The sequence below is a fragment of the Schistocerca americana genome, chromosome 2 (assembly GCF_021461395.2).
Source record: "Schistocerca americana isolate TAMUIC-IGC-003095 chromosome 2, iqSchAmer2.1, whole genome shotgun sequence".
NCBI lineage: Eukaryota > Metazoa > Arthropoda > Insecta > Orthoptera > Acrididae > Schistocerca > Schistocerca americana.
In genome coordinates this window covers 1,025,173,587-1,025,187,400 of record NC_060120.1, presented here as the reverse complement: position 1 = coordinate 1,025,187,400, position 13,814 = coordinate 1,025,173,587, and the positions used below count along the sequence as shown (strand labels likewise).

Here is a 13,814-nt window from a genome sequence, read left to right as displayed (position 1 = left end):
GTCCCCTCCCTCCATCGGCTCCCCCTTTTTTCTTTTCCTCTCCTCCCCCCTTTTTCCCCCTCATAGGTCGGGGTCCCCCCCCCCCCCATCTGCCGCCGTGTCACCTGTATAGTGCTGTTATAAGTGAGTGTTCAGTGTTATGCATCCCCTGTCAGTGCTGTGAACAGCTGCCATACCGTCGCAAGTTGTGTTTTTTATCTTGTGTGAACATAAACCAGACTGTCGCCGTGTTTTTTAATTGTGCCTGTCTACTTCTTGTGTGTCTTCATCCGCATCGTAACTGCAGTGTTTTATGTTTTAAATTCCACAATTTTCCGCCATTTTACAGTTTTTTACAATGTCACCATTTTATCGCCTGTTTTTCTTGTTTGTTTCTATTCTCAGTATGTTTTTTAACTTTTGTGTAGGCTGTAGAGCAGCATATTGTTCTGCTGCCAGCCCGAATTGAAATCCAATAAAGAAAAGAAAAATAGTATATTGTGATATGAAATGCTGTATTGTGTTGAAAGATAGACTGTCCCCTATGTGTACATAGGGGACCGGTCATCAGCTAAAGGAATTTATATTGTGATCAAAGACTGGAATAAAAAACATTTGAAAATGAAGTTAAATGCGTCACCCGTCCGCCAACGAAACTCATACCCCTTTTAAGCTCTGTGAAAGACGATATTATTTTAAGAAGGCCTGGTGCCTATAAGTTTCTCTGTAGATGCGAAACTTCATACACTGGACATACTTGTCGCGCCGTGGAGGACACATGCGTCGAACATAGACGACACACACGTCTGGACCAGCCAGTGGAATCTGCAGTGACCGAGCGTTGTTGCAGTTCAGGGCACAGCACGGAATACAAAAAAAAATCTCTCGTTGACATCGTTGTACTGCGACAGTGTTATTAAAGAAGCAGTGGAAATTCGCAGCTGGACTGATATGCTGAATAGGGACAGAGGATCAAGTGCGTCACGTTAAAATCACAGCGACCACAAATGAGAGCTATTGGTCGTACAAGGGATGTACGTATGGTGGCGTCATAGATATTCTTTAGGCAACGGCGACGACAAACACAGGCCAGTGCGGACACGTATATCCGCAGCGCCTACCGACAGAGGCCGCTGAGGCGGCCGACGGCAACGCACAGTATGACAGGCAGCTACTGCGCTTACGTCGAAGCTGTTCGTTCGTCATCTGACTCGTGGCGTAGCTAGCTGTCTCTCTCGCTGTCGATCAGTACATCTGCGCTGTTGACCACCGAATTTGGTGCGTTCGTGCCTGCGCGGCTTATTCTAGACTGGCATAAATAGGAGCTACGGTCACGGTGTCACAGTGAGTGCGTCGCACCTAAATTTCTCGGTCAGTTGTGCCGATTAAGAAATCGTCGAGATTTCACGACATCCGACGCCTCGCCCGAGAACCGTATCTACAATAAGAATTACACACTGATTGGCCAGAATACTACCAACTCCGATCTACTACCGATGTACGAGGGCATTTGAAAAGTCCGTGGAAAAATAAAAACTACTTACGTGGCTGGGGTAAACGTTTTTTATTTTTTATCGTAGTCTCCTTTTAGACCTATACACTTCGTCCAACGCTGTTCTAATTTGTTGATCCCTTCCGAATAACAGGAATTGTCCAAGTCTGCAAAATAGCTATTAGTTCCTGCAATCATGTCCTCGTTTGAATAAAATCTTTGTCCTACCAGCCTTTTCTTCAAATTGGGGAACAAATAGTAGTCTGAGGGAGCCAAGTCTGGAGAATAGGGAGGATGTGAAACGAGTTGGAATCCTGTCTCCATTAATTTTGCGACCACAACTGTTGAGGTGTGTGCTGGTGCATTGTCGTGATGGAAAAGGACATTTTTGCGGTCCAATCGCCGGCGTTTTGCTTGCAGCTCGGTTTTCAAACGGTCCAATAACGATGGATAATATTCGTCATTAATAGTGTTACTCTTTTCCAGATAGTCGATGAGGATTATCCTTTGCGAATCTCAAAAGACCGTCACCATAACCTTTCCAGCTGAAGGAATGGTCTTCATCTTTTTTGGTGCAGATTATCCCTTGGTAAACCATTGTTTAGATTGTTGTTTGGTTTCAGGAGTATAGTAATGTATCCATGTTTCATCCACAGTGACGAAACGACGCTTAAAGTCCTGCGGATTCTTCCTGAACAGCTGCAAACCGTCCTCGCAACACTTCACACGATTCCGTTTTTGGTCAAGTGTGTGCAATCGCGGAACCCATCTAGCGGATAGCTTTCTCATGTCCAAATGTTTATGCAAAATATTATGTACCTGTTGATTCGAGATGCCCACAGCACTAGCGATCTCACGCACCTTAACTCTTCTGTTATCCATCACCATATCATGGATTTTATCAATGATTTCTGGAGTTTTAACCCCCACAGGGCGTCCAGAACGTTCAGCATCACTTGTGCCCATATGGCCACTCCGAAAATTTTGAAACCACTTATATACTGTTCTAATCGAAGGTGCAGAGTCATCGTAACGTTTATCAAGCTTCTCTTTAGTCTCCCGAGGCGTTTTGCTTTTCATAAAGTAATGTTTAATAACCACACGAAATTCTTTTTCGACCATTTTTTGACAACCACTCGAATTCCTTGATTCACACGAATGCCAAACACAGAGAAATAGACCAATATGGCTGAAACTTGGTGTGCGTTCTTAAAAAGATGCTACTAACTAAGCATGATCTCAATCTGCGCAGGTGGTGCCATCTCTAGGACTTCGCACGGAATTTTCAAACGCCCCTCATAAACCCGTCCAGGTGGTAGTAGCGTCGCCTGGCGACGAGTGACTGCTAGTCAGACACACGCACGGAGCATGCAGTATTAGTGAACGTGCTGTCCGTGTGTAGCATGGGCAAAGCCCGCGATCTATCAGAGTTTGACCGAGGGCGGATAGTAACGGCCGGGAAGCTCGGCACGAGCATTTCGGGAACTGTATGACTAGTCGGGTGTTCGAGGAGTGCTGTAGTGAATTTCTCCAACACGTGGCAATACCAAGGTGGAATCACGTCCACACGTATGGGATTGGGCGGCCACGTCTCATTACCGATGTCGGGTGTCGTAGGCTGGGCAGGCTGGTAAATGAGGACAGGCGGCGAACTGTGGCGGAACTGACATCAGACTTTAATCAAGTGCGTCTGAACACACAGTACACCGAACACTCCTAACGATGGGACTCCGCAGCCGACGACCGACGCATGTGCCAACGTTAACACCACAGCATCGGCAACTATGACCGAAATGGGCACGTGACCAACGGCACTGGACGTTGGCGCAGGGGCAGAGCGTTGCATGGTCTGATGAATCCCAGTACCCTCTTCATCGTGCTGTCGTCTTCCAAATGAACAGCTCCTTGACACCTGTACTTTGGAGCTTAGACAAGCTGGCAGCGGCGCCGTTATGCTCTGGGAAACATTAACGTGGGCATCCACGGGTCGAGCGGAGCTCGTGCAAGGCACCATGGCGGCCAAGGAGTATCTTCCATTGGTTGCAGATCACGTAGACCCCTTCATAACTATCATGTTTTTCGACGGCAGTGGCATTTTTCAACGAGATAATGCGCCACGTCACAAGGCTAGGAGAGTGATGGAGTGGTTCGAGGAACACAATAGCGAGTTCCAGTTGATGAACTGCCTCCTCAACTCGCCAGATCTGAACCCTGTCGAACACATCTTTGATGCTACTGAGTGTGGCGTCAGAGCTCATCACCCCCTCCCTGGAATTTACAGGAAACAGGTGAGTTGTGTTTGCAGATGTGGTGCCGTCTCTCTCCAAGTATCTACCAAGGACTCATTACTTCCATGCCATGACGCGTAGCTGCTGATATTCGTGTCAAATATTGAGAAACTGGCTGTTACGTAGGTCATCATAAAGTTCTGACTGATCAGCGTATGCTCAACTGAATCATGAATGTAGATCATAGGTGAAAATCAGCCTGACGACGGTAGTGCTAGTATTGCATCACTTAACATTTTGACCTCACTTTCACTCAAAGCTGTGTGGTGAAGCTGAGCTGGAATCGATGGGCGAACGAAGAGTATGGAGCTTACAGGCACTAGCGAGGACCAATTCGCAGTTGTACCTCTGGGTACGGAACAGCAGCAGGCTGTACCAGACACCTTTCCTTCATGGTAGAGGCAGCATGGGCTGGACCAAACCGCACACGACTTTGTGGAGGCGCAGTACTGAAGATCTGGCAGACAGAGGGAATGGCTCGACATATGGGCTCTTTGACAAAAACACTACAGAGGTGTTGTTCTTGATGTGGACCTCCTTGCCTGTGGTTTAGGTAACAACTGACAGTTGTCAGCTGACAGTGGGAAGTGCATGGCTCTACTGTGAGCAAAGCGGGGGCTAAAAGTGGAATAGCACGACTGATGTGTCATTGCTATCCATGGGCTAACGAGGAGAACGCGGCAAGAGTCATAATCCGATTTACCAGAACTTCGCACAATGAAAGAGGAGCGAAAATAAGTGAACACGTATCTCGGCTTGTCCGTAGACACTCTACCGTTTCTGAGATAATGACCGTCAAACTTTCTGATGTAATCTGGATTCCTTTTAGCGCATAGTGAGTTCATTCCAACGGCTGACATAGTGGCTAATGTCGCGGTTCTCACTTTTGCGACCCGTGTTCGAAATGCGATTATTGTTCTTGTTTATTTCGTTTCATTTTTTTCCGTTTATTTATCCCTGTCCGTAGAAGGTTGCTACAAGAAATCATAAATCGTTTTATTGTTATATTTAGTCTGCAGAAAGATTTAGTGGATCCCCTTCGATGACACCGGTCGTAGAAACCCTTCGAAACATAGAAATTCCGAACACCACAAGCATCGCGCGAAAGCAGCTTTGCCGCAGCGACATTTTTTCTTATGAATCTCATTCGGAAAAGAAACGTGGTGCACATAACGGAAGACTCCGTGCGTTGGCAATAATTTCGCAACAAACCACGCAAAACGGATCACTTTCCCGAAAACTGGTGCTTTGCAGTTGATTGTGAATCAAGGTATATTACAGGAATTTCACTGGAAACAATTTCAAATAATTTTTCCGTTCATTATTTTTTTTTAATTCACTCACGAGACATACAATTATTAGACGAATAAGGACAACGTTATTTCAATAGAAGCTTGAAAACATTCGTGTAATAATCTTCTACGGACATGGGGAGATAAATGAAAAACAAAAATAAAAATAATAATCGGATTTCGAACACGGGGCGCGAAAGTGCGAAGCCGCGACGCTAACGACTCCGCCATTGCTTCGTTTGAGCTCTTTGCTCACTAGAAGGCACATAAAGCATCTTGTAAGCTTTTACTGTGGTTTCCTCAGAAACGGTGGAGTATCTACGAATAAACCCAGACACGGGCTCGCTTCTTTTGATCAATCCTCTACTGAGCTACGTTTCTGTGAAATCTGGTTGTCATGTTCTCCTCGTAAATGAATATGAAGTTCTGCTGATCGGTACCGTGTTTACAGACGACAACACATTGGTTTTCTCACGAGAAGAAACGCAGCTAAATTTGATTGACTATTTCACAGTCTAGTGGAATGGTGAAGTAATATGAACTCTAAGATCAAGAAGGTATTACCGTGGGTCCTAGAATGTCACGACGGAGACGTTGCAGCAATGGACGATCGGTAGTCAAAGAAGAGGCAAGCCTCATTTTGTTTTCTCTTGTCGCTGTCGAAGTATAGGACTGCGCCTTGGGCCATCAACCGCACAGACGCCGAGCTGTCTGCCGCCTCTCATGTTTACAAACGGCAAGTCGCTGCATGTTCCCCGTCCTTGGGGCGCCCCTTCGTGCAACCGCCGTAGAGGCGAATATGTGTGTTCGCAGTCCGTGTTCCAAAACCGATCAGCTTAGAGAAAGAAGCGGGGACCCTTTATGCTGGATGCACCCATCATTTTGCAGGACAATGCTTGGGCGTATATGGCGTAACTTGTGGCTGATTTATTGCTGGGAAGTGCTGTACCTTCCGCCACACCCCGCTGACTTAGGCTTTTGTGACTTCAGCTGGATGCCTTAGTTGAAGGAAGCACTTCATGGGATACGCTTCAGAGCTGTTACAGAGATTCGCTTGGGCAATAGACTGCACCATTCGAACTATCAAGACATCTGGCGCTACTAAGGCTGTCATATGATTTCCAAATGTGTTTTATACACACTGCTGGAGACTACCGTGAAGAACAGTCAAACTTTGAAAGATATATCTTGTGTAAGTTGTAAATAAGCAGTTATCACTATATAAGTTCCAACCATACTATCTTTCTGAGAATTTCGAACATCTTGCACAATTTTACATTGTCGAAAGCTTTTTCTAGGTCGATGATCCTATGAACGGCTCTTAATTTTTCTTCTGCAACGTTGGAATTGTCCGACTGATGATTTTACTTTTTCTAAAAGCCAAAGTGATTGTTGTGTTGGCAGAAGAGCCAACACCGTGTTACTAGAGGAGGCCGAAATGCACGCGTTTTAGCTCATGCAGGCTGGCGTGAGGGGGGAAGAACTATACTGATGTGAGGTCTGGAACATGACAAGGAATTAGAATTCAGAAAGCGGACGTCATTAGTTTGATACTTAACTTTAATTCATTAATGATGAACGTCGCTCTTGACGGTACATGATTCACAATATTATCTGTTAGTAACTGAATATGGGGCCTTGCTAGGTCGTAGCAAATGACGTAGCTAAAGGGTCGTCTCTGCAAATGAGAGCGTATGTAGTCAGTGAACCATCGCTAGCAAAGTCGGCTGTACAACTGGGACGAGTGCTAGGGAGTCTCTCTGGACTAGACCTGCCGTGTGGCGGCGCTCGGTCTGCAATCGCTGATAGTGGCGACACGCCGGTCCGACGTATACTAACGGACCGCGGCCGATTTAAAGGCTACCACCTAGCAAGTGTGGTGTCTAGCGGTGACACCACAGTGATCGTCATCTGATACTCGAATTTTGATTTTAATCCTTCTGTATATTATTCTTACTTCACATTAGATAATTAAAATCGGAGCATTACCTCATCTAAACACATTTGCGGTATCGACCCTGAAACCTGTTGAAGAAACCATCCAGGCAGCAATTTACTGAGGCCAGCGAAAACTTAAGACCTGATTGACCGGATGGGTATTTGAATCTCGCTCCTTCAGAAGATGACGCTTTACCAGTATTTGGATCTCGCTCCATCTGAAGATGACCCTTATTCAATACGCCATTGTATTGCGTCGTTACGACTTTTTTAACTACTACATAGATATTTTAGCTTCATTTGAACACAAATTTGTTCGTTGCAAGTTTCCCAATTTTCGAATAATTGTGTAAGTACATACAGGAAATGATGTGAATAAATTGCAACCACATAAGATAATCTGAATACAGTAATTTTGTTCTCTTGAAACGTGGGAAATAGCAACTAAAAGAGCCATACATTCTCTACATCGATTCGACGTTTCATTCATGCTGATGATTCGCAAAATCACGGTACTGGTTGCCTCAAAAAGATATTCTCAATTTACTTTTTCCAAAACTGTTTATTTGTTACTATTTTAGACCATCAGACTCTCCGGGATACAAACTAGCATTTCGAAACAAGCGGTTTTCTTACTATCTACTTTCTTCATTGTCCTACAGCTGCACAAACACGGAACATTGGATCGAAATGAATACCGAAACAGGAATTTTCGATCCTGTTGATCTCGAACAATGTGGTCGACTTGATGTATTACGTCGATTTGCATGCGTGTTTTGTTTCCCCTATGACGGAAGAACACAAAATGCTGCTGCGAACGAAGTTGGCCACGTAGTTTCTCAGTTCACCGATAGAGTCCGCAAGTGAACACAGCTGATGCGCGCAGTGTCTAGTAGTACGTCTGACAGCCACATGAGCGCGTCCGAAACAGGCACATTACTTGGGAATTGTTTTGCTTGCTATTACGTGTGTTTCGCGGTGACAAGATGCTCATTGTAGTCGGCATGAAGTACGCTCTGGTTCTGTTTGTTCAAATCGAACTAAAACGAGTACGATGAAAGCGTCAAGTCTTTGGGGAAGACTAACAGAAGTGAAACCAGTGTGTCTCATCGATTTGTCCGTCAACTTGTTCAGCTGTGGAAGACATTCGCGGGTAGACGTTTCCTCGACATGTATGAAACCCTGTTTCGGAGATGACGACAAGTAACATTTAAATCTAGCGTCTCGTGGTGAGGAGGATCGAATTTTTATTGAAAATAGTTTGCATGTGAACTCAGAGAAGAAACACGCACCTCGTCTGATAGTAGTTAGTAGAAGTTTTGCGCACTTTTCGTTCATTCAAGGGACTGTTATTGCTACGTCCATCTGATGTTCGTCACGCTTAAAGATTAATGTAAACATTTCTTTTCAGGATGAGTATAATCATTATCTCTTTTTAAATTCAGATTTTAGGTGAGTAATGTTTTGCTGTAATCTTCGTCAAAACAGAAATACTTAAACAAACAAAAACTGCAAAAAATGTAAAATAATTAAATTTGGTTCAAACTGCATTTTTGTGCGCAACGTAGATGCACATATCCTTTAGATCAAAAACTGACAAAGAAGTAGACGGTTAAAGAAATAAATAAAGCATCCTATTTGCGGATGTAGATTACACAGAAAAAGATATTTAGGAGCGATGATGTCATAAAAAGTATCCTCAGTACTGTTATACATACCGTGTGGCTCAGTCGTGCATCGTAGATAAAACTGACAGCATTGCAGATTGTTCATTTCTGTTGTCTACAGTATGTGGCTATTATATATCTGAAGCACGACATACCCACAAAGATACATGAGAGGGCAAATGCCTCCCTTTTCAATGAAATTTAGAAGACGTTATTACTTCAACGTCAGAGCGGACGCAGCCAGAACATATAATACACATAGACTACAATAGAAGCAAGTGTGCCAAGAGCCGTCTATTGTGCAAACTCTAACTATGGAAGAATATTACATGACCACGACTGGGAAGCAGCTGAAGTTATATAATTTAATTGTACGTCAGTGTTGACCACAAATATTTTATTAATTTCCATCAAAAGGACATGAACATGAACTCGTCAGTGTTATCGGTACAAATCATTGCACTTATGATGTATCGTCATCATTAACGAGGTAATTCGTATCGAAATGCTTTTTAAATTGGCCAGTCGAAAAATCACTTTATAAAATTAATAAAATATTTGTGGTCAAGACAAACATATAATTAAATTGTTTCTCACAATTATTTTGTCATTCTCCACAAAACTAGTGTGAATTGCAACCCCACCCCTGTATACGCTCTTGTTATGAAACACAAAATGAAACTTTGCGCAACATCTGATGTGACGCTATGTAATACTGTGGTGCACAGCTTGATGATGAACTACGAAGTTCGGAATGCTTCGTGTGTGCTTGTCACAGATGTCTGGTGTCATTTAGAAGCGAATTACCAAGCGAAGTTTGGCCTTATCCGCTTCAAATATTTGCAGCGCGATTGTAGCCTTGCTGTATGAGCCATGGGCTTGCTCTGTTATCGCGTTCTCTGATGGGTAATAAATCACTCAAGACGAAAGGAAAGAATCCTTCAGTAGTATTACTGTATTCTACGAACCTGAAGCAGCCAAGGCGGTTCAGGAACATTTTTCCACACAAGCGACTTATCACTGTCCCCTCCCCACCCTCTCCACCTATACATCATTTGCCTTTCCTTGCGATTTCGGTAGCACCTTTAAAAATGATTATAGAAATGGTTTACCTTTTCATAAGTATTACATTTACATAGATACTCCTTTGTAATAGAAATAAATGTCTGAATCTTAGTAGAGTGTTAAATATCTAATGACGAAATAATTCCTTTCAATTTAAGTTAAAAGTAGAGGTCGTTAAAAGCTTTTGATGAAAACAGGAGGAACTAGACCAACATTATTGTTCTAGCTTGAATGCAAATGCCCTATCTATTTAATTGAGATGGCCGTGCGGTTAAAGCCGCTGCAGTCTGGAACCGCAAGACCGCTACGGTCGCAGGTTCGAATCCTGCCTCGGGCATGGATGTTTGTGATGTCCTTAGGTTAGTTAGGTTTAACTAGTTCTAAGTTCTAGGGGACTAATGACCTCAGCAGTTCAGTCCCATAGTGCTCAGAGCCATTTTTTATTTTATTGAGAACTTAGAATCAAAATATGAAATTTCTGTTATTTTTTAACTTAATAATAGAACTTTTTAATCCTGTAATTTCCATTTTTTTCACTTTGAAACAGAAGAAGTGGGACAGAAATCCAAAAACATTATGTAATTCTATATGACTTTTTAAACAGCAAACACTGCATAAGGTATATGTTACAAGTGAAATGGTTCAAATGGCTCTGAGCACTATGCGACTTAACTTCTGAGGTCATCAATCGCCTAGAACTTAGAACTAATTAAACCTAACGAACCCAAGGACATCACACACATCCATGCCCGAGGCAGGATTCGAACCTGCGACCGTAGCGGTCGCTCGGGTCCAGACTGTAGCGCCTAGAACCGCACAGCCACTCCGGCTGGCGTTACATGTGAAGAAACCTTTCCAGTAAGTAGTTAAATTTCGGAACAGTTGCCATAAAAGTGTTTAAAAATTGATAAAAAAGGTCAAAATTTTTACGTGCACTGCTTAAAAGAAAAACATAAATTTGTGTGTGGTGCGCAACAGAAACATGCTGTTCTAGTAATGATGTCATATATAATTCCTACCGTTGTACAGGATATGTACTAACCATTTTTCAATGGGTAAAAAGATTTATAATGATTTTTTAGCCTTTATTCGGTAAAATCTTTCTAGTTATATTAGTCTCTTGACTTCAAGGTATCGCTTACAATGGCCAAAGTCGTCAGACCACGCTATCGTTCGAGAGAAAGTTTTAATGTAAGGTATGTCCTGAGTTCTGGAAAACTCCTTTCCCCACTAGCTACAGGAAAGTTACAAGAGGATTCGGAAAAAGAATTGCAAAACGTGTCAATATTTTTGTAACATAAGAGAACTTAGTGGAGAACTTCCGGGATCAAGAATGGGTGCTAAGATCGAAGCTTCATCGTTCGGTGGAATTTGAATACAATTGGACATGGAATTAATTGAAAATTTTGCATTTCAGATATATTTATGCAGACTGGGACAGTATTTGGTACTGAAATCAGTGAATGTTTACAAACACATATTTGCAGTTATCTGGCAAACGGTTCGTTTGAAAACCAGTATACAGGGTGTAAATTTTAAGTTGACAAACCAGAAAAACTCGAAAAATAAGCTTCACACGAAAAAATGTGTAGAATCCAAAGTTGATTATTTTCGAGGGGGACATCTGCTGGTGCTAAAATTAGCCCGCCACCCCAGCCCCCTGGGGGTGGGGCGCGAGGCAACTTTAAATTTTCAAATTGGAACCCCCATTCTTTATTGCAAAATCAGATTCTACATAAAAAAATATGTACCTTTTGTCTTAAACATTTGTTTTGACTCTTGGTAGTTGGCGCTGTAATTCAAGAAAACCCATGTTCTCATTTTTGCGTTGAAAATGGTTACGGATAAATAAAAAATATGTATTCACTTCGTAAATTTGGATTCGCTAAAACTAAAACTCTCTCTCTCTCACCCCATAGGGTAGGGTTTGAGAGAGAGGAATTAGAGTTTTACAAATGTTCACCCAAATATTAATTTTTCCCGCAGATTCGGATAAGTTTTGTTTGTTTCGTGGTCAACATTTGCAAAACACTAATTCCTCTCTCTCAAACCCCACCCTGTGGGGAGAGCTTTATTTTTAGCGAATCAAAATTTACGAAGTAAATAAGTATTTTTTATCTATCCGTAACCATTTTCCACGCAAAAATGAGAACATGGATTTTCTTGAATTACAGCGCCAACTACAAAGAATCAAAACAAATGTTTAAGACAAAATGCACGTAGTTTTTTAATGTAAAATCTGATTCTGCAATAAAAAATGGGGGTCCCATTTGAAATTTTAAAGTTGCCTCCCACACCACCCCCAGGGGGCTGGGGTTGCGGCCTAATTTTAGCACCAGCAGATGTCCCCTTCGAAAATAATCAACTTTGGATTCTACACATTTTTTCGTGTGAAGCTTATTTTTCGAGTTATTCTGGTTTGTCAACTTAAAATTTACACCCTGTATACTAGAACGTCTTTTCTTTTATTATCATATACGAGGTGCGTTCAATAACTAATGCAATGTATCTTTTCCTCTGCCAGTTTCAGTTGAAAAAATTCTGAATTTGTCGTGGGACATAGTGAAATATTCCCTCTTCAGCCCCTATAGTTTCACGGTTCTGATAGGTGGTGGCGCTATACGCAACTTTCAAAGTGGCGTCTGTAACAGAGGTGAGTTCCTAGCTGTCAATGAGTTTGTTTTGGCGGAAAACCAGAGCATCGGAGATGGTGCTTGCAGAATGTCGGCGGAGAAATGACAGTCAACAAAAGCACGATGAGTGGTTGGGCGAAGCATCTGTCATCATTGCAACAAGGTCGCGCAAACCCGACTCATCTCCTGCGCGCCGGCCGACCGCGAACAGCTGTCAACTCCTGCAATGTTGCAGTGTGCGGACACTCTTATTCGAGCGGATCGGCGAATCACCATCAGACACCAAGCTGCTCAACTGGACGTCTCTATTGGTGGTGCTGACACGCTCGTACACCAGTTGCGATTCTGGGTTCCTCGCCGACTAACAGAAGACCATAAAGAGCAACGAAGGACCATCTGTGCCGAGTTGCTCGCGCGTTACAGGGCAGATCGTAACAATTTTTTGTCGGACGTCGTCACAGGGAATGAAACATGGGTTCATCACTTCGAACTGGAAACAAAACGACAATCCGTGGAGTGGCACCAAATAACCTCACCTCCGAAGAAAAATCTGAAAGTCGCACCACAGCCCGTAAAGTTAAGGCGAAGGTTTCCTGGCATTCTGAAGGGGTTACTCTATTCGACGTCCTCCCTCATCTTGCAATGTTGTTGTTGTTGTGGTCTTCAGTCCAGAGACTGGTTTGATGCAGTTCTCCACGCTACTCTATCTTGTGCAAGCTACTTCATATCCCAGTACCTACTGCAACCTACATCCTTCTCAATCTGTTTAGTGTATTCATCTCTTGGTCTCCCTCTACGATTTTTACCCTCCACGCTGCCCTCCAATACTAAATAGGTGATCCCTTGATGCCTCAGAACATGTCCTACCAACCGATCCCTCCTTCTAGTCAAGTTGTGCCACAAATTTCTCTCGTCGCTAATTTTATTCAATACCTCCTCATTAGTTACGTGATCTACCCATCTAATCTTCTGCATTCTTCTGTAGCACCACATTTCGAAAGCTTCTATTCTCTTCTTGTCCATACTATTTATCGTGCATGTTTCACTTCCATACATGGCTACACTCAATGCAAGTACTTTCAGAAACGACTTCCTGACGCTTAAATCTAACTCGATCAGTACTCAAGAATAGGTCGTATTAGTGTTTTATAAGCGGTCTCGTTTACAGATGAACCACATCTTCCCAAAATTCTATTAACGAACCGAAGACGACTATCCGCCTTCCCCACAACTGCCATTACATGCTTGTCCCACTTCATATCGCTCTGCAATGTTATGACCAAATATTTAATCGACGTGACTGTGTCAAGCGCTACACTACTAATGGAGTATTCAAACATTACAGGATTCTTTTTCCTATTCATCTGCATTAATTTACATTTATCTACATTTAGAGTTAGCTCCCATTCTTTACACCAATCACAAATCCTGTACAAGTCATCTTGTATCCTCCTACAGTC

The 13,814-nt window shown here is 42.9% G+C and overlaps 1 protein-coding gene across 1 annotated transcript in view; it reads left to right on the top strand.

Annotated features, from left to right (window-relative positions):
- The first annotated feature begins 8,040 nt into the window (after positions 1 to 8,040).
- The window catches only part of LOC124594644, a 41,449-nt gene continuing 35,675 nt past the window's right edge, over positions 8,041 to 13,814 (top strand). Inside the window, exon 1 of the mRNA XM_047133012.1 lies at positions 8,041 to 8,218. The gene's annotated coding sequence lies outside the window, so the exon portion shown is untranslated. The remainder of the gene's footprint in view (positions 8,219 to 13,814) is intronic.